This window comes from Palaemon carinicauda, chromosome 37, assembly GCF_036898095.1.
Source record: "Palaemon carinicauda isolate YSFRI2023 chromosome 37, ASM3689809v2, whole genome shotgun sequence".
NCBI classification, from domain to species: domain Eukaryota; kingdom Metazoa; phylum Arthropoda; class Malacostraca; order Decapoda; family Palaemonidae; genus Palaemon; species Palaemon carinicauda.
In genome coordinates, this window is record NC_090761.1 from 30380844 (window position 1) to 30402481 (window position 21638).

General features: G+C 43.0%; 1 protein-coding gene across 1 annotated transcript in view; it reads right to left on the reverse strand.

Moving 5' to 3' along the window:
* The window catches only part of LOC137629057 (midnolin-like), a 78435-nt gene that overhangs the window by 56249 nt on the left and 548 nt on the right, over positions 1-21638 (reverse strand). The gene's annotated exons all lie outside the window — the stretch shown is intronic.

The following is a 21638-nucleotide window of genomic DNA, read 5'->3' on the forward strand; positions in this document are numbered from 1 at the left end:
GGCCATCATAAAAAAATTTCTTACTAGGAGATGCTACCCAAATAATGTACCAACTCTTTTATTACAAGACTTTTTAACTGTTGATGACCGGTGAGAAAGCAGCTGATGCAAGAGCAAAGGTAGTACAGTCTATTTCTAAAGATTAGTGCAAGGCAACCACTAGAGGGCACTGGATGATGCCAAAACACCTGCTTTTGGGTATGGCCATGTGTCATTTACATTCTGGCAGTGCCGAAATTGTAACCATTCTACATTGTTTTGGGCACTGTGCTTCATATTCCTATTTGCTTGAGAGTGCAATGGGTGACAGCATCACTGTTAATAGTCAAAATTTTGCTGGGATAATTTTGAACAGACTGAAGAGACACGAACTGGAGCAGGTACTATTCACTCTACACATGGAATAATTATCCAAGCATTAATACAGTAGATATATAACTATATGGAGGAAACAGATGGGTGTTTCACACCATGAAGTGATCTGTCAGTTATATAGTTATATACCACAACAGATAACATCTTTTGCCCAACCACAAGTAGAACTTGTTCTATCATTGTTTTTGATCAAATTCCCACAAGAAAAATAAAAAATGTCAATAAACTAACAAAATTGTCACACAAATTGCAGTTGCTTACCAGATCCATATCTCAAGTGTTCAAATGAAACAGTTCCCAGCTGGGCTGGCTGGGTATTTCCGACAGGAAATGGGGAAGAAGAAGTAGAAGTTAGTTCACCAGGAGCTGTTCCTTGAACATTACAACAACAAGGGCAGATTGGTCCACGCTCTGGAAACAGGACATGTCTTCGCAAAAAAGACCAGAAATAGAGAATAAGACGTGTTATCAACAGAAATGCGTTGTTACAAGCTCAAGTACCACTTCCACTAACATTAGGTGAACTGGCTGAAAAATTATTTAACTAACTACCCTGAGTAAGGCGTACTAATTTTGCCAGTCACTTACAAACCATGAGTAATTGAATATTATGAGAGGAAGCATACAGGAACCTCAAAACCTCATTTGATCATTGATAGTTTGCCTAAGTACCATACAACTGGAAGGAATTTATGTCCAATTCAGAAAACAAGCAGTGGCTTATTCAATTCCCCATGGAAGAGTGGAAAAAGACAAGTATACAATGAAATTAAAGGACAGTGCTGTTTTCTTAGCGAGTGAGCTTGACTGCAATTGCATCACAAGTTCAGATGGATTCATCACAGAAGCAGAAATAGTGCAAGACGAAGTCAACGCAAGAGGTAGCGGATAGCAGAATAATCCTGCATGTACTTCATACGGCCCATGACACAGTAGTGGACAAAAAATTGTTGTCATATCACCTGATACAGATATGTTTACCATATTGTTGAAATTTGCATAACAAATTGACCAGACTTTGCTATTTCTTACTGGGACTGGTAACAAAAGACGCTTGATATACAATATGTGCAGAAAGTCATCGAAGAAACAGGACAGGAACTTTGCAAAGTCTTGCCAACCTTACATGCATATTCTGGATGTGATACAGCAAGTGCCTTTGTAAGGAAAGGGAAGTTACTGACTTTGAAATTGCAGGGGGAAAACACAAGAGTTCTTTTCGACCTTCAAAACTTTAGAAGGTAGACCTGACATACATGAAATAACTTAATCAATCTAGAACGATTTACAAGATTACTCTTTGAAGGTCCTCACCTTATACCACACTTGACAAACCGCAGCACGAGTTATTTCAGCAAAGATTACAGCCCAAAGTCAGGAATTTTTTGACTGGGATAAGAGAGACATGAGTCTTCTACCCCATATCAGACATCACTAAGAGAACATAATAAAGATGACAAACTATCAGGCTTTAATATGGTACAGAGCAGATCAAACAATTCCAGATGTGTCTTCCCCAGATGGTCATGGCTGGTGTGTCACTGATGGACATGTAGACATAATAACATAGTTGCAAATTAATAACCCAACCTCTTACACATTATTTAAATGGGCATACAAGTCACAATCACCAAATGTCATGTGGCAGACAGCCTGATTCAGAAAGACTGCACACACAGGTCTCCAATAATCACCACCAAGAAAAATCCTGGGGAGGGGGGATTTTGGTTTGCTGGCCCATGGACTATTATGGTTAACATTTCATGATTCAATCAATCAATACAAGTTGAAAAGTAATGTGATGTTTTACAATGTCAGAGTCTCATTCAATAACCTTACATAGAAATATCTAAGCATCTTTTCAGAGTAATATGCATTTGTCATACAGAATTTCTATTAAGAGTTTTTAGACTCCCAGGTGTGGTAGGGCAGGGGTGGCTGGGGGTACCCAGCCACCTCTATATATACTCTCACGGCCATGAGCTGTGTCACTTTTTGATTGCAGGGAGGGCTTCTGGGGGACTGGTGATGGTGGGCTAATTTATATAAATAACTACAGGTTTGTATTAGTTAGGGAAAAACAAATTATCTCCGATTTGTCATTTGTTCCCATACTAACAAACCTTACGTTATTTATGTGGATGACTTACTCTGAAGAGATGGAAAGTCCTACTTCTGGCATGGACATTGACCCGTGTTTACCTAGTACAGTATGTGACTGTGGCCTAGGGAAAACCTTGACACCTCGCTAAACATACACGTCTTGTATGAACACATTTCAACTTTATATATAGGAAATACAAAGAAGTTTCACATTGCTTACCTCTCGGGAAGCAACGGGAACGTAAACAGCATATTAATTTATGAGTATACTATGTTACAAGGGAAGTGATAATTATCTGCAGAGATTGAAGCCAGCTAGCAGAGGGACCCATAGAGCTGTACCCCAAGGGAGGGGAAGATGAAGAAAGGATATGCCAGACATACTCTTATTCATCCCAGTCTTAACCCCGGTAATCAATGCCCTAAACCATTTGCTACTTGTCCAACAAGGAGCCCAAGGTATTTATAAACCACTTGTTGAGCAGCCACCACAGGAACGATAGTAAACATATCGAGTCTCCTGTGGGTCAAGTCTTTTAAATAGTGGGCTGTAACCGTATTCCAATGTTTCCATATGACTGCCAGTAATACCTGCAACAAGGAAAAGTTGCATTTGAATTTCAGGGACGTACTGATGTCCCTGACATCATGGGCTCCAGGTTGTCAAGCTGGAGGAGGATCAGGGACTAGAGCTCTTTCAATCACTTGGTGTATCCAGGATGATATAGTGTTCTTAGTGATCCTCCTCTTAACCCTACCGGAGCTAACAAAAAGTGATGTTAGTTGCGGTCGTATTGCTGCAGTGCGTTTAAGATAATATCTCAAACACCTCACTGAGCACAGTAACAATTGATCTGGATCATTGGTTACAGAACCGAGACTCATAATCTGAAAGGGCCCGAATCTAGGGTTCAGTACCCGCAGATTTTTAGTCTTAGCAATGAACTCTGGGATGAAGCTAAGTGTGCCTTCCCACCATCCCCTTCAATGGGTGATGTCATATGAGAGGCCATATAGTTCACTGACTCTCTTTGCTGAGGTTTTAGTCAGTTGCATGATGTAATGATTTGTAGGGAGGTCCTTTTAAGGACCTCAAAATGTGAACCACATTCCAGGGAGGAGGCTAGACCTTTGAGGGCAAGTGATCTCATAAGACTTTAGCTGCCACTGAGGCGGCTGTTTGAAACTAGACAGAGGATAGAGGTTAGGTGACCTAACAGACTCGACCAACGATGGGCCGGTAGATCTTCCTGTCTGAGGAAGGGTGATGCCACTTCTCTCAGCCGTGAACTTTTATGACTGATGGGAAGACTTTCTGTCGGACGGTGTCTGTTATCATATCGAGGTATACCAGTCTCTGCTAAAGAAGCAGTGATAACTTTGAGGTTTATCAAGACCCTGATCCTGACAAAACTCGAGAAGTTAGTCTCACTGACTAAGAAGGGTCGTCTCCGAGTCTGCCAGAACCAGCCAAACGTCTAGATATCTGAGAAGACGAATGCCGTTCTTGTGAGCCCAAGATGACACTAGGGAGAACACCCTGGTAAAGACCTGAGGTGCTGTCGTGAGACCAAAGCAGAGAACCTTGAACCGGTATATTCTATCCTCATGTATGAATCTGAGATACTTCCTGAAGATGGATGGATTGGGATCTGGAAGTATGCGTCCTTGAGATCCAGTGTGCACATGAAGTCCCTTAGTTGAACAGCCTCGATGACCGTGTCTGCCGTCTCCATCCTGAACCGAGTCTCTTGAACAAACTTGTTGAGGGAGAAAGATCGATGACTGGTCTCCAGCCTCCAGAGGCCTTTTTCACTGGAAAAATTTGACTTGTAGCCTAGAGATCCGTCCACGACCTTTTGGAGAGCGCCCTACTGCAGCATGGTCTGAACTTCGACTCGGAGGGCCAGCTCCTTTGCAGATCCCTTTGCATAGAAGCTAAAGTGTACTGGATCCCAATGGATCCCAAGTCAGAGGAGGCAGAGATTGAATGAATGGAACGTGATACCCTAAGGCGACGACTTCGATCGTCCAGGGTTCTGCTCCGTGATGCTGTCACCTTTGCCAGAGGCAGTGCAGGCATCCTCCCATGGGTGGTAGGTGGTGAGGACTGCTATTCTTAGTGGAGTGACCATCTCGGCCATTACCTTTCGCTCCCTTCTTTTCTCTGAAGGACTTGTTTCCTTTCTGGACTTTGGACTGAAAGGGACGTTTGGACACCTTGGTAGGTCCTGAGGACCTTGAAGTTGAGGGATTAGAGGTAGCCTGCTGACCATGTGAAGACTGGGATGATCTTCCATAGGGCCTTGATGTCATGGCCCTATGTAAAAGAGAATCATTCGAAAACTTCCTCCATCACTAAGCAGCCCTCTCAATCTCCTCAGGAACAAAGAGATGAAGCCTCAAGAGTAGAATTCCTCAAACGTGAGATTTCTACCTTCGGCACTTGTTTGTGGAATTTCCCAAAGACGGTATCCCTTCTCTTGAGTATAGCTTTCGCCCACAAGTTGACAACGTGGTGCAACAAAAACTAATGAGTTCAGGTAACCGACAAAAGGGAGGACTCCAAAGATTTCCTTGCGGACTCCTTCAAAAGATCGTGGAGAGCACCATGTAGCCCAAGGACCCCAACCATAAGTCGGGCCATGAAGCAACCTGTATGGCATACTTCACGACTCTCAATATGTTGAGGAGCTAAATAGCCGAGAGGGGGGCTCTTAAAGTGGAGAGGGTTAGAGTTGGAAGATCTTTTTCTTGTCAGAGATCCCACTGAAGGGTTATGGGACATGGTGGAATGCAGTTCCCCTTTGATCTCATAATACTTCCTTTGCAAAACGAATGGAAGCGCTAAAGATCATGAGGAAGAACCTACCTTCAAGAAACTGGAAGTTCTGGCTATCTGGGCGATAGCCTTCCTTTTGACGGCTGTCAGGCCTTTAGACCAGAGCAAGGCTGCACTGGTCTTAGGAGGCTTCTGGGTTTCGAAGATCTCATCGAGAACCATATCCTTCCCTTACTGGATGGAGGTTCCAGGAGTTGACAGCCTATTGATGGCCCTCATACGAGAGGACCTGCCAAATGTTCCGACTCTCGTCTCTCTTGTTCAGAGTGAAAGTTCGGACTAGCTGCCCTCGGAAAATTTCGTCATCTGTGTCCAATGGCTCATCTACCTCCAGGCTCACATCTAGAGCTTGGGGTAGGTCAGGGTTGTCGACTGGATCATTTGAGGGACCTGCCACAGGGGACCTGTTTGCCTCTGCCAAATGAGCTTCCCTTGCCTTGGTGTTCTCAAGTTTGGTTTTAGTGTCGGATTCCCTTCACGCAGGGAAGTGTTTCTCCAAGATGTCAAAAGGATGCACTTGCGAAGGCTTAGGGACACCAATAGCCAAAACCTTAGCTGCAAGAGCCCTAGGCTCTTCCTCAGATGGAGGTAAGGCAATTGGACGCTGATCCGGAGGCACTACCTCTAATTTTTGACGGTTGAAGGGGTGGACAGAGATCTCCCTGGGAGAACCAATATTCCTACTCACCCTACAATGGATGAGATCGGCATGTAGTGGAGTTACGCCTCTCATCCTCCTCTTATGTCTCTTAGTCATGGTCTCCCTCACCTTTATTTGAGGAAAAGGAAGGTTATCTAGACAAGGATCAGAAGGTGGAGGCACTTCAGCACTAGATCGAGATGGGGAAGATTGTCGTGCCCTGTCCGACAAATGTCTCCTTCTAGGGTCAGAACTCTTATGAGACGAACTTGAGTCAGACTCCGAGAGAATCCGAGGAGTAGCCCTGATGTGCCTGCCGCTAGAGGTGGTAGAAACCGGAGATGTTGGTACCGCACTTACTCGGGGTTCCGAAACCCTACTCGGTAATTGCTCATGGAATTCACTGATTTGCGTGCAAAATCACGAACTTCACGCGGTAATGGGTGCGATTCACATGTAGAAGCGCTCGTAATATGAGCTCTAGGAGCCATACTGGACGGTGGATGCTTTGAGCATTCCTGTTGCTTCAAAGGCCTGCCTATGCCAGACGTAGTCAGCAATGAGGGCCTCTGAGTAGGGGCAACTCTAAGCATTGGTGAGCGCGTCACGGACACGCCAGGCAGCAAAGGGTACTGGAGGTAGCTTAGTAGGATGCCTATCTGCAAAGGTTCTGTCTCAGGATCAGGTCTGGTCCGGGGGTCGTTTACAAGAAGGACGGGTTGAGGAGCGACGTGCTGATGGACTGCGAGTGCGCCCACCTCTTCCTCTAGACAAGGAACATCTAGACCTTGGTTGTGGACGCAAGGTTCACGATCGTGAACATACTGTTCGTGATCGGGAGAGTCTAGCCCTTGGTTGTGAGTGGCGGGAACGCCCTGAGTGCCTTGCTCGCGAACATGAGGGTTGGCCTCGTAATCGTGAATGTCATCCTCGCGAATGGCACCCTTGCGAGCATGAGCATTGCCCTCGAGAACGGGAGCTTCGTCCTCGTGATCTAGATTGATGCGATCTGGAATGTGATCATCCAGGCTTAAGTCTAGATTCAGTTGCTCTTAAGATCATGAAGAACACGTGGTCTTGTGACCGTGAAGCTCTAGAGCAAGAACGCCATCTGGATGAAGAGCGTTGAGATTGTGATACCCTACGAACTGTAAGATTTTCAGATTGTCGCGAATGACGATCAGGAGAAGAGTGTCCCGAAGGACGAGAAGACAGAGAATCTCGTCCCCTGGCGCCACTGGTGGAAGGAGCACTGGTCTCTTGGATATCATCTCCTACAGCCGAAGTATTCCTGTGAGGGGAGACCGAGGGCTGAGGGTTAACAGACGATGATGCCCCAGGATGCCAATCAGGACAGTCATAAGCAGGCCACCGTTGGAGGGACAAATGGGAGCGATCGCCTAGTCCACGCATGGAAGGTATGAGAGAGGGCGACAGATGTACCTCGCAAACATCCAATGCATAGGATGTTGAAGGCTCTGGAGTAGGATCCTTCATGGCACCAGGCTGAAGGAGTCGAATAAGCTCTTGCTTCTTAGGAGGTGCAGAAACCCCTAGGGAAAATGGCTTCCTGGCAGCTGGGGGTGAATTTGCTCCTCTAAGGGAAGCAACTAACCACCCCCCAGTACCCAAGGGTTGCCAAGGAATTATGCTGTCTGCGCTCCTGTTCGATCGCCTCTCGGAAGAGCACGAACAAGGAGCTTTAGAAAGAGGTTTGAGGGTGCAAGAAGAAAACGCTTTCCTCACCCCTGAGGGAGGATGATCGCGCTTAGCTTTCTTCTATTTGCGCTGTTCAAACCTCTCCCATTGGGAAGCAGGCCACTCCCTACACTCTCCACAGGGCGAACCCTCCTTGCAGCGATGCCCTCTACACAGACACAGTGCGGGTCAGTATCCACCAATGACATGAAGGTACAACACGCAACACCCTCGTGCCCAGGACATGTCTGCATAAGGGCGATCAGAAGCACAAACACACCTAGGAGACATATATATATATATATATATAAAATTTTTAGAAAGTCAATGGCAGCCTTTGAAGGAGAGAGAGGAGACGTCCGCTCTCTACAATAAAAAGTGACGCAGCTCACTGTCGTGAGGGTTTATATACAGGCGGCTGGATAACCCCCACCCACCCCCGGCCTATCTACTCAAGTGGTTAGGCAGGGTTGCCACCTCGCACTTTTAGCCTCAGGCTACCTTCCATCTTCGCCGAAAAATAATCCACATTTATTCTAACCCTTAGTCCACTCCCATCAGTCTCTTCTCACCTGGCTGCTTTGGGTTTTATTTATGTTTAAATTCCAGTTAAGATTTCTATCACCCAATACAACCTTTACCGAATACCTCAATGTTTTCATTACAAAGAGGTAACTCACAACCTGTGAAACACAAAAGCCAACACAGGGATTCCTCCAACCATCCCTATCTTTCGCTTGCCCTTATTGGTTGATCATCCCAACTGATTACTAACTTCCTAGTTCTTATCCATGCATATCTTGGCTCTCCCATTTTTTTCAGACCTGAGGTACCCATGTGTCTGTTGATGTTAAGAGTTTATCAAGCTGTAATCTAAGTGCTGTATGTAAAACCATCTCTGCCACTGATCAGTCATCAGCATACTAAACATTTTGGATAGCTTTCATTATAAAGTTTATCTTGTCACTATGTATTTTCTGAAAGGTTTTACTTTAAACACACTTTTGAAAATATCTAGAGAGTATCCCATTGTCACATTGAAATACCCCTCTTTAAAAAAGGGGACAGATGAACCTTACCATACAATTCAAGTAAATTTTGATGACCATATTACGCTAAGTATGTCAATACAGTACAGTACCTCAGTTTACGAGTGACTGAATAGGAGCAGATCAGTTCACGAGCATTTATCGGCAAGTCAATAATAATTTTCCTCTGTTTGCACATTTATGGAAAAGTACTACCGAGACTAGCACGAAATCAGTTACTGTGCTATATGCCACACATGCAGCACTCACAGAATCTTTGAGAGTACCTTAGACATTACCCAATTCCCCCTCACTAAAGGAATTAGGGATGCAAAAAGTATTATTTCTACACCAGGTTACACAAGGGAAATGGTTCTTACCTGAAGAAAAGGTGATGTCAGCTGTGCTGAGGACCCTGGTGCTGTTTCCCCAGGAGAGGGCAAGGTGGATGGAAGAAACTAAGCTACCCAAACTAATCCCAGTAACCTTAGCTCTCTCAACTCTCTGCTACTTGTCCATCAAGGAGCCTGAGGTGTAGACCACTTGTTGTGCAGCCACCACGAGACCAACGAAAAATGTTTTCCTACTCTTGTGGGTCATGTCTTGGGCAGTGAAGGTCCAGTGATGCTTCCACACACTCACTTACAGAGCCTGCATCACAGTAGTTCTTTTTGAACACCAGAAACATTGCAATGCCCCTGATGTCATGAGTCTGAGTCGTAGTGGTAGAGGAGTCGGGATTGATTTCCATGGCAATGACCTTGCGGATCCATGCAGAGATGGTGTTTTTCGTAAACCTCCTCTTGATCATCCCTGTATTGACAAAGTGTGCCAACAGTCGGGGACGAGCTGCTGCTGTTCTCTTGAAGTAACACCTCAGACTCTTTACTGGACAAAGTACCAGTTGATCTAGGTCTTCGGTTATTCAAAGACGACTCCCAATCCGGAAGGGGCCTAACCTAGGATTGTCTACTCCCGGATTTTGAGTCTTAGCAATAAACAAAGTAGAGAATTACCTCCCCCCATCTCTTTGAATGGGCGACATCATAAAAAAAAACCATGCAGTTCACTAACTCTTTTGGCCAAAGCCAAAGCGAGTAGGAACACCGGCTTCAGAGTAAGATGGTAATCTGTAGCCTGGCGTAATGGTTCGTAGGGACCACCCCTCAAAGACTGAAGGACATGAAGCGCGATCCAAGGAGGAGGTCTAACTTACGACTGAGGCAGGTAATCTCATGGCTTCGTATGAGGAGAGTGAGTTCCAACGAGGAGGAAATATCTACTCATTTCAGCTTAAAGGCCAGACTCAATGCTGAGCGGCAGCCTCTCACTGCCGAAACCGAGAAGAGTATTTCTTCTTGAAGGTATACAAGAAACTCCACTATTGTTGGAATAGTGGCATCGATGGGAGAGATACCCCTTCCACGACACCAATTGCATAAGACATTCCACTTAACCTGGTAGACTGATTCTGAAGATCTTCTGAGGTGTCCAGCCTCCTTTTTCGCAACTTGTTTTGAAAATCTTTTCTGAGTGAGGAGGTGCTGGACAGTCTCCAGGCGTGAAGCCGAAGCAAAGCTACGGCCTTGTGGAAGATGTTCGCACGTGGCTGTTGGAGTATATTGTGACATGGAGGGAGTTTTCTCGGGAGTTCTGTCAGGAGCTGCAGAAGGTTCGGAAACTACTCTTTAGGATGGCATAGCGGAGTTTTCATCATTAATGGGTTTATGCTTATTCTGGTGTTGTTGAAGACTTGTCTCAGGCATCACGGGGGGAAAAGCGTACCAATCGATGTTGTCCCACCGTTGTTGGAATGCATCTTGCCAGAGTCTGGGGATCCGAGACTGGGGAACAGTACAGCAGGAGCCAGAAGTTCAGGGCCATTCCGAACCGGTCATCAGTCGGGGTACCCCACAATGTCAGGACTTGATTGACTACTGGATGATTCAAAGACCACTCGGAGTCCATTATCTGAGTCGCTCTACTCAGGTTGTCTACAAGCACATACCTCTTGTCAGGAATGATGCGAGCCAACAGGGACACCGAGTTGTTTTCTACCCATCTGAGTATCTCTACTGCTAGATGGCACCGGGGCTGCTTAAAGGTACCACCTTGTCCATGTATGCAAGACACTACCATGGTGTTGTCGCTCATCAACATTACGAAGTGACCCGCCACGAACTGCTGGAACTATTGGAGGAAAAGAAAGGCTGTCCTCATCTCTGGGAGATTTATATGCTGATATCCTTCTGAATAGGACCAAAGTCCGGATGAGGTGTGGTGCAGAATGTGGGATCCCCACCCTTCTTTTGAAGCATCTGAATAGAGCATCAGTTCCAGGGGGAGGACCGAGAAGGTCGACCCCTTTGTGAAGGTTCTCGTCTGCCACCCACCATCCAAGGTCTGTCTGTTCCTCTGAACCTACCTGAATCAGAATATCTGGGGAATTGCTTGCCTGCTTCCACTGGGTCTTGAGCTGCCACTGGAGAGATCTAATCATGAGGTGACCATAGAAAACTAGATGGGCTAGGGACGATAGGTGACCTATGAGATATAACCAGCACTGGATTGTGAGTTCTTTTCACCTGAGGAAAGGCCCTGCGGCTTTCTTCAGCCTCTGTACTCTTTCGTCTGATGGGAAAGCTTTGTCCGCTATGAGGTTAGACATAACTTTGAAAAGTAAAAAATAGTTTTATTGTTTGTATGTATGCAGAAACATATTGTACATGCTCTCCAGAAGTTTCAGCCAATTATTTTTACAAATAATGAAGATATAGCGGTCTTTAAATGATGACTTCATCTTAACTGCGTCATCTAAATGTCTGAATTTGACAGAATCGTCTGTGTGTGTTTATATTTGCATATATATAGCGATTTTTTCACTTATGTTTTGAAATCTTGTACATCTGGCAGAGATGGAAAGCATTGGTAGAGGGTAGGTGAACGAAAACTACGAGAACAGCAGCCAGAGTTTCCAAAGACGTATACAAGTTATAATACATGTTTGTTTACTTGCCGTTCGTATGTACTGTACATTGTGTTTTCACAACGTCCTTGTGATGGCCAATGTTACCTAAGGTCATAGAAAGAACAAAAAGTAAGCAAAGAGCAACAAAAAAGAACCAAAAAGATCGGGAAACATGAATAATGGTCCAAAGCTGGAACATTCTAACTATAACTCTGGCAACGAGAGGCCGTTGGCAACTAATGACACCCTTATGCCAAGTGTATTAGTAAACCTAGGTTTAAATACCTCGTTCAAGGTGCGTTTATGTAGGAATAAACAATAAAAGTACAAAGTAAGGTTATCATAACAATGTTATCTTGAATTTAAAAAAAAAGAAGTGAAAATTTATTGCAAATCTTTGGGAGCTCATAACTCAAAAACATACTTATTCTCACATTTTTATCATTTATTTATTGTCTGATTTTATTGAAATACCTGTAGATATCACTGAAAAGAGGAATAAAAACTCTAGACTTTTGTGTACCAGAATTTTGATCTTCCTTTTTCTTTTTTCTTTTTTTTTTCATGAATATTTTACGTCAAAGAAAGTTAAGAAAAAAATAAAAAAAGAAAAATAAAAATAAAAAATCTGTCACTGAATTATTTTATTTATGAAGAAGTTTTGATGGTATGATTTTCAATATAATTGGTGTCATATTAGTGGAGAAAAACGTACCTAAATATTTTTTTTAAATCATGATTTTTTTGCTAACATATCAAAAAATTTTTATCAAATGACTTGAAAATTTTCTATGATGAAGGTATTACATATGTCTAAAACATACATAAAAATTCTGTACTGTATTTTGAATAAGAAAAAAAAATAAATGGCATAGCGGATGGTCCCCTTAAGTATACCATACTTCGAGAAGGGAGCAGGTTTCACATCTCGAGACTTACCATGATCCCCATAACTTGGTAAAACTCTTTTTGTCTCCGTGCTGAAGAAAGGTAGCCATCGAGTCCAGGGCAAATACTCTAGTAAAAACCTGAGCATAAAACACAGCACCTTGAACTGGTATTGTTTGTTATCGAATATGATCATTAGATATTTCCTAGAAGACGTATGCATTGGGATCTGGAAGTATGCGTCCTTGAGATCCAGTGTGCACATGAAGTTCTGTGGTCTTACCGCTTGTCTGACCATGTCTGATGTCCATCTTGGACGAGGTTTGCATGACAAATTTTTTCAAGGCAAAGAGGTCGATGACTGGTCTCCAGACACCTTTTTCACAAGAAAGAGTCGACTAAAGAAGCCTGGGCACCCTTCTCCAACATAGTCTGGACTTCAGCCCAAAGGGCTAACTCCTTCGCGGATCCCTTCGTGTAGGAGTTTGACAGGACTGGATCCCGAGTTATTGGAGGGAGAGATTGAGTGAACGGGATGTGATACTCTGAACGAATCATTGCGCCCGCCCAGAGCTCAGCCACCTTTGCTAGCGGCTTTGTGGGCATCCCCCCAAAGGTGGACAAGTGGGAGGATTGCCGTATTAGAGGGAGTGTCCTTGGCCGCCACTCATTACCCTTCCCTCCACAGAAGGATTTTGACCCTTTCCAATCTTTGCTTTGAAAGGGTTTCTCAGATACCTTCTGCATTGTGGGAGCCGTAGCCTTACTCGTCTGCGGTTTTGGTATAAGTTTTTTCTTTTGTGGTGGAGCTTGGTAGGGCCTTGTTGTTAAAGCCCTCTGGAGTAGGGAGTCCTGGTTGGACTGCCTCCATCTCTCTGTCACCCACTTGACGTCTTCCGGCTCAAACAACGAACTCCCCTCGAAAGTAGAGTTTCTGAGCCTTGACACCTCAGCTCGTGGGATTTGCCGATGGAACCTTCTATTATCGAGTCCTAACATTTGAGAATGGTATTTGCCCACAGGTTTACCACCTGGTGAAAGAGGAATTAGATTGTCCTGGTGCCAGACAATAGAAAGGTCTCCATCGACCTCCTGGTGGACTCCCATGCCCAGTCCTCAGTGCTGATCAGTTGGCCCCACTAACCTAACCAAAGGTCCAGCCACGAAGTAGCCTGCATGACGTACTTCGCATCCTCCTCTTGGTTAATAATCTCCGAAGACGAGAGACCCAAGTCTCTTGAAGGGGACTCCCCTGGTTAGTGCCTCTATAGAATGATCTAGAGGAGGGCCAGAAAAGGCTCGTTGGTAACTTCGTAGTACAGTACCTCCTCTGCTGCATGAACGGCGGCAGGAGGAGTTTCAAGGAGGAGCCTGCTTAGAGGGAGCTGGAGGAGCCGGTAGCTTGTGAGACTGCCTTCTTCCTGGCACTCTTCAACACCTTTGACCAGGGCAAAGCTGAACTGGCTATCAGGGGTCTTTGAGTGCCATAGACATGGTCTAGGACAGTGTCATTGCCCTCCTGAGGGGGTGTCGCTGGATTTGACAAGCCTTTGATAGCTCTCATTCAGGCCAAAACCTTCCAGAAGGCATGCTCCGACTCCTTCGAGGCAGTAGGCTGCTTCCCTCAGTCATCCGTCCTTTGATTGATGCACATCGTCGGGAATCATCACTGCATTGCTCACACGGGGCGTGCTGATCTCCTGACGAGTGACGATCCTTTGGTGACAGGCGCTCGCGAGCCTGCAAGGGAACAGGTAGCGCAGTTGGTCTAGAAGACCGATGCAAGACCGAACGACAAGGAGACGGCAAGAATGGGGGAAGGTGGTGACCTGTGAGCTCTGGGAAATACTCGGTCTGATGATTGACGCTCAGGCGTCTGATGGTCGTCTTGCAAAGAGTAGGGGTCTCTCGGTGATGCGTGATGATCACGAATCACCAGACTACAGTCATGAGGTGATAGGTGTTCGTCCGAAGAATAGTGACAAGTAGCTGGTAGTTAACGCACAGCTGACAAGTAACGAACAGCTGTCGAGTTACGCGTAGCTGACATATGATGAACATCTAGTGCGTGACAAGAGCCCAAAGGCTAAGCGTGACGGTCCTTGACAGGACTAAACAGACATCTCCTTACAGCAAGGGGGGGAACATCCTGGGTGTTAAGGAGTTAAAACTCTAAAGCCTGACGAACCCCAGGAGGGGGACGTCTAAGAGGCTCTTCCGAAGAGGGAACCTGATCTGACAGTCAGAGGCAACACATTTTAGGCTCTGTAAGGTCTCAAGGAACACAAGATCTCTGGGGGTTCTCCCTCGCAAACGAAAGATATCTTCACCCAAAGGCAAGACTCGCCTCAGACTTTACTCCACCCGAGAGAAAAGTCGGCTCAAAAAGGGGGAGGGGGTGGAAGAGCGCATCTTCGACGTTAGCGGGACAGCAAAGTAGAAACATCGGCAGCAACTACAAGGTCGTCCGGAGCAGGACCCCCTAGGAGGGAGAAGGTGGTCACTTCCTCTCGGCACCCAGTTGAAGGAGTTCCAGATTGATAATGGGACTCTTCTATCAGATTACTGCCCGAGGAGGGTCACTGCCTTGTGAAGTGTCTCTTCAAATACCACTGAAAGGGCTAAAGATTAAGACGACCATTGGAATGAGCCGTTCCAAGCAGATCCGGTCATCCAGCCCCTTCTGCTAAAGCTGTGTTAGTAGCTGGGGCTGTTGAAGGAGAGGGAAAGTTACATCTCAAAGATACTGGTTCGTCCTGAGGTGAGAAAACTCTTCTTCCAAAGGTGTCGATGTCTTTCCCAAGAAACATCAGCCTTTGCTTGTGCACCTAGCCAACTTTTCTGATTAATCATGATTAAATAAGAGGAGTTTTTCCTGACGGGTGTTTTCTAGGTACCATATGAGATGAAATGTTGTTGGCATGAATTCCTGCCCTAGAGCTGGGATGGATTGGGATCTGAAAGTAAGCATTCTTTAGATCGATCAACATCAAGAGGTCCACACACCCTTATCGTCTCAATGTTCAATAATTACCATCTTTGATGAAGTTTATCAAACAAACTTGCCCATGTCAGGAACGTCCATGACTGGTCTCACTTCCCCAGGCACTTTCTGTACAGTATACAGTACAAATAATGGTCGACTGAAGAACTTTAGGAGCCGTTGTTAACTTACTAAAGGAGAAATAAACATTACTAGCTAATTTTGCCCAATTTTGTTCTCTATGAACTATGCATATATGCGGTTATGCTGGTGAAACCTTTTGAGCACGCTTGTGCGAACATTGAGGTATGTGTGCGCGCTCAAGAGAGTGCCTTTATGACACCTGAACTGAACTTCTGCCACGAAGGCTAATTGTGATGAGGTCAATAGTGGTAAATTAGGAGGAAGAGTTGGTGAATGTGAGGCGGAACTCAGACTGGAGCCTGTCCGAAGTCCCAAGTTCTGTTGTGTTATACCATCAAATCAGGGTAAAGGCATCCTCCCCCATAGCACTGAAGGAAGAATGCCACCCCCAGGTGGAAGAAGAGAAAATTGGGGGACACTAAATATTGATTTGCATGCCATCCATAGTCCTTAGTGTCTTGAAATAAAATAACAACCAACACAAGCAAGTAGTTTTGGTAACACACACACTGTTACTATCTCACTGTAAAGTCAGTACTTCAGACATAAATACCAAATGACATCCTGTATTTACACAATGTTTCTCTACTATCTATTGACCAGGTAGAACATTGCTAACTAGGTTAGGTTAGGTTAGGGTTTATCCCTATTCATTACTTGCATTTTTTTTCTTTTCAATCTTAAGAAATGACTTTGAAAGAAGGAAATATAAACCAACACCGTACAAGAAATCTCAATGAAGAAAAAAAAACTTCAAGAGTAGTGGGGAGGCAATGTATGTTTTAACATTGGTCCCAAAACACACAAAAGTCATTTCTTGTCTTCTGCCTATTCTGTATATTTTCTCTGATTATGCCATCTATTAGTATCATTCACGAATACAGTAACTGATTAATTTAACCATTTCCACTCTTCCTCCAGCTTCATTGTTTCTACCTTGCCTACACCGATAATCTTACCATTACTCAAATTTAGTTTCAAAAGCCTCACATTGAAAAAATATTAGCCTACTAGGTTTTGCGGCTTCTCTTCACAATTCCCAATTTGTAAAGTACAGTACTTCAGTATATCATTGGCATATCACAACTGTACACACACATCTACTATTCTTTCTTTAACTGTCTGAATCACCATAAAGAAGTCGAATATCCATGGGGAAAGCACACCTTTCTTTAAGTGACCGCATTTCACTAGCTCATTTACTTCAACACACTTTTTGATATCTCCACATGAACTTTTTCAGCAATCTGAAGACCTAACAATTAGAGGTTCACCAAGCATCAATATAAGTTCTCTATTAATTCTACCACAAACTCTTTCTGTGCAACATCACTGAATGATATGTCAGCCTTCCTTTTATTTGGCTGGGTGAAATCAAATCGCCTGAAATTACATATAAAAATCAGACTACAGGTATATATCAGATTAGTGAGATCGGTGTTACTACATGGACATGAGTCATGGTATGACAATGAAACAATCTCCAATCGAGCTAGTAGATTTGAGAACAAAGCCCTCAGAAGGATATTGGGATTTAAATGACAGGACATGATTAGAAATGAAACTGTAAGAGATATTACTCATGTGCCATATGTGGATGAGATCACGATAAGGGGTAGATGGAGATAGTTTGGGCATGGTCTTAGCACTCCCAAGAGAGATTAGTTCACCAAATATTCAGTTGGGCTCCATAAGGGACTAGAAGAGGTGGAAGACCCAGGCCTACATGGCTGAGGAATATGAAGCATGATGTAGGGAGGATGAATGGGGAAATATTGAATTAAAAGCCCAAGATAAAGACGACTGGCGAAATCTAACCGAGGCCCTTTGCATCATCACTACCACCACAACGGCGACGGCATTTGCTAAAAGAAATGGACTAGTGCTCGTTAGTTTGACATTTTTCTCTAAATGTTAAATGGGGGCCGGGGCATAAACACTTGATTAAAATGTGAAGGCTAATTCCTACTCTAACTCCCGCGTTTACATTAGGGAGACTAATCGTGAGCTATTGCACATGCGTTGCTTGCATTAGCTTTTCCTAGCTGTTCTGTTTTTTGTGACAATCATTATCTGGCTTTTTTAACCAGTTACATGCTTCGAAATATCTATGCACAAGTTCCCGGATGTTGTTCTACAACAACTATTTTTTTTCCGCCACTTCAGTTTCAACTTCTTCATCATATATATGATATTCGGATACGAGTATCCTACATGCCGACGACTACTGATCTCCAGGGCCACTGTCATTAACTGAAGTGCCTTTATTTTTTTTTAAATAATCTCACGTTTTCCTAAAGCACATAATTTCTCAATGTAAGAGCAGTGTATTTTTGAAAAAGTAACTCGATGACAGTTTATACCAATAGCAATCTTTTAACAAGTTGCTGCCACAAGTTTGTTGGCTTCACTAAATCTACTCCATTAGTTCACATAATATATACAAAGGAAAATACAGAAAAAAAACTTATTCCGAGTCATGGAAGGATGTTGTATTCGAGATTACTATAAGGTGCGCAGAACTAATATGGGTGCTACAAAGCTCTCGGTTATCATTATTATTATCTTTACTAGCGAAACTGACATGCACCAACAAAAACATAAAATACAAAAATGCAATATAAATGCAAACTTGAAATAGAACCCAAAGCATCGCAATGCTAAAAAACTACTAGCTAACGTGAAACTTACACAATAAAACAAGTGAACACGAAAATAAGGGTGATCAGGTACGAAACCAGACGCCCAAGCTAGTTGGACTCGAAGTGCTCCGGTTTCCTCAACGTAAAAGCTAAATAACTTTCCTCGTAGGGATCCAAAACATTTAAGAGCTAAACCAAACTGCAAAGAAAGGTTGGTAATCAACTTAGACGAAGAAGAGGAACCAATCTTACAAAGAAAACTTCAAAATAAGCTGATAAAGAGTGCACAACAAAACAGTACAACAGTAGCTTGAAGCTGCGAACAAAGGAATGAGGCGCCAGAGGCATATGGGGGCACCGATAGGCGAGAGGATATGTAACGGCTCCTAACTTATCCTTCCCCTAAGTGGATTACTCTGGTTAAAGTCTATTGGGGGTGCAGATATCTATGGTTATCTTAGGATACCTCCCTGATTATACACGATATCTACAGATAGTCGTTCCGGGGGTTGGAACCCCGTGATACCTGACGATAATTCTCTTGTAATATCACTCGCAGATATATTATACAGTAGGAAACAGCCGAAAGGAAATCCCATCAGGACGACATGGCTATCTCACCCAAAATTGATTTTTCCTGGGTCAAAATCCCTTTTAAAAAAATCTCAACTGAACTATCCATGGAAACCTAGATTCCTATTGACAGATCCTTACATTGGTGTAGAAAGTGGTATAAAGCATGGCTTGGCAAGACCATGATGAATTAGCTACCCTTGGCCCTTCCTTTGAATGCCTAAATTGCACATTGAATTTTGCTACATAAAATTGCCGTAAAATTACAAAATGGTGCAATAAAGTTTGTAGAAAATAAGACTGGTTAATAAAGTATTTTTAAGTGTTATGAATATTTTTTATAATAATTCCTAGCAGAAATCCATAGTTATTGAGTTATGATGGTTTGACTACCATAACTGAAAAGCTTTGGCTTTGCTCTGTGTTGTTATCAATTACGTTCAAAATACCTTTCCTAATTGTTATCTAAGTTAACATTTTTAAACTTTGTTTCTGGCAGTCATCGTAATCAAAACCGAGTAACAGTAATGAAACGCTGTCATATGCCTGGAGCTTTTGTTTGCCAGACTTCCTTACAGAAAGAAAATGGGGGTTTCCATTCCATTTTCTATGAAGTCGTTTGTAGCAGTGTTCATCATATTAAAAACACCTCCTTTCTTAATCCAAGTGGCGCTTGGTCTAGAAGTGGTTTAAAAATCACAATTAAACTTGACCCAACCTCATAACTCTCAAATTTCTCTTCAGACTAAGGCCTCGTTTGTAAGTTAAAAACATAGATTGTCATTATTATATCTACTGTATTCTACGTAGCAAGACGTCACCCAAACGTCAAAGCTTTTAATCATTGAAGATTATCCACATTTTACTTGGGACTAGCATCTTAACCAATCTAGAATCAAGTGACTTGAACTCCCAATCAGAAGACAGTTTTACTAGAAAACACACTTTTTGAAATTTCAGACAATTTCCACAGCAAATTTTTCAGTCTTTTGAGAGCCATGGAGGCATGTGAACCTTCAACTTCAGGTGCGGTTTCCCACTTACCACCTACTTTGGCATCAATTTCTGTGGATTTTCTCCCAAGTTCTTGTCTCAATTGTTATCTAACTTGTAAAGATTTTGATTTGCATTATTATGGTATCATCGAAAGAAGAATTAAGTAGTGGCAAGATCAGTGTTATTAAACGGGAAAATGACACTATTTGCCCCACCTGTGGTTCCAAGTGCCAACTTGATGTTAACAAAATGGGATTTCAGCGTGGCAGAAGGCATGTTGTAGTTTAAAAAAAAAAAAAGTATACATTTTTAAGGTAACTTGGTTTTAAAAGTCTTATCTAAATATAGAATCTAAATTGTTAACCTGTATATAATAATAATGGTGTTAAATTTAGTTATAACTTTGTTGAAAAGGAATTAAGAATTTCTCAGAAAACTATGATTGGAGCCCATTCATTCGTAGTTATTGTGCATTGTGTATCGAGTCTGAAACATGCAGCTCACCTTTATCCTCCAACCTCAGTAAGTACACATAAAGGGTTTTAGGCTATCTTATATTTAATATGGCTGTGTAAGGGGGGGGGGGGTCGCACTCTAGCCTCGTTTATTGCTAATTCTACACGTGCCATTAATTGTATGTTGAAACAGATTCTTTAATCCAATCCAAAACCAAAAACCCCGAATTGTCACAGGTGGCACCCAAGATTGGAAAGGGTAACAAATAGGGTAAAAAGTACCGCTCCTCCTTAATAAGAAAAAAAAAAAAAAAAAAGACCAGCTTTAGATAAAGCACTTAGTAATTCATTAGAAAAAAAAAAAAAAATTATTAGTGGAGGAGCTTTTGTATTGAATTACCGCCATGTCCTTACCTATTTATCTAACAGGGGGTAAAGCCCCTCTGCGATGGCCATTACTAGGCCTATACGTACACACCTTAGTTTCTGCTTTGACATATGCTTGCTTCGTAAGCGATTAAACATTATCTCACTGCTTCTATGTTCTAACGAGGGGACTATGTTTCGCTATGGGCGTTAACCCAGTGGGCCAGTATTTTGGTGTTATTTATCACTTATACAAACCTAAAGGAGTGAATACACACCGAACAACTAGGCGAGATGTAGCTTCGCAATCCACCATCTGTTAAAAAATGGACTTATCTTCCATTTCCAATGATCTGACTAAATATATTCCAATGATATGACTAAATATATCAAATACACATTTCTACCCAAACCTTTTATTATCAACAAGATCAATAAAATAAGAGCTAAGATTATATTGTATATTCCAATATAGAAAATAAATAACGGAGGTATAGAATATAAAATGTTGGGCCCTTAATTCTGTTTGAACAAGTAACTATGGTAGAAACACCACCTATCAGTGTTTGTCTGAACTACCGGGTGGAAGGAGGATCCTCTAAAATGAGCTATGACGACAATAGGAGCAAAACGGGTACTCAATTTCTTTCTTTTTTAATAAAATCTGTAACTTCGTTGATAGAGGTTTCTGCCAGTAGTATATGGTATTCAAAATAGAGTATTTGCAAAGATCTATCGAATTATTTGAGTTTTAATGTTATAATTAATATTGCACTATTCTATAATGGAACCAAAATTGCTACGTTAGTATAACCACGACGTCTAAATTCCCTCCACTGATAGGGCAAAGGACAGAAGGACTTCGTTATAAAACTATTTCTTATTTTAACCCAATTGATCGGGCGATTCCTGCAACAAAGAACCAGAGTCCAAACAG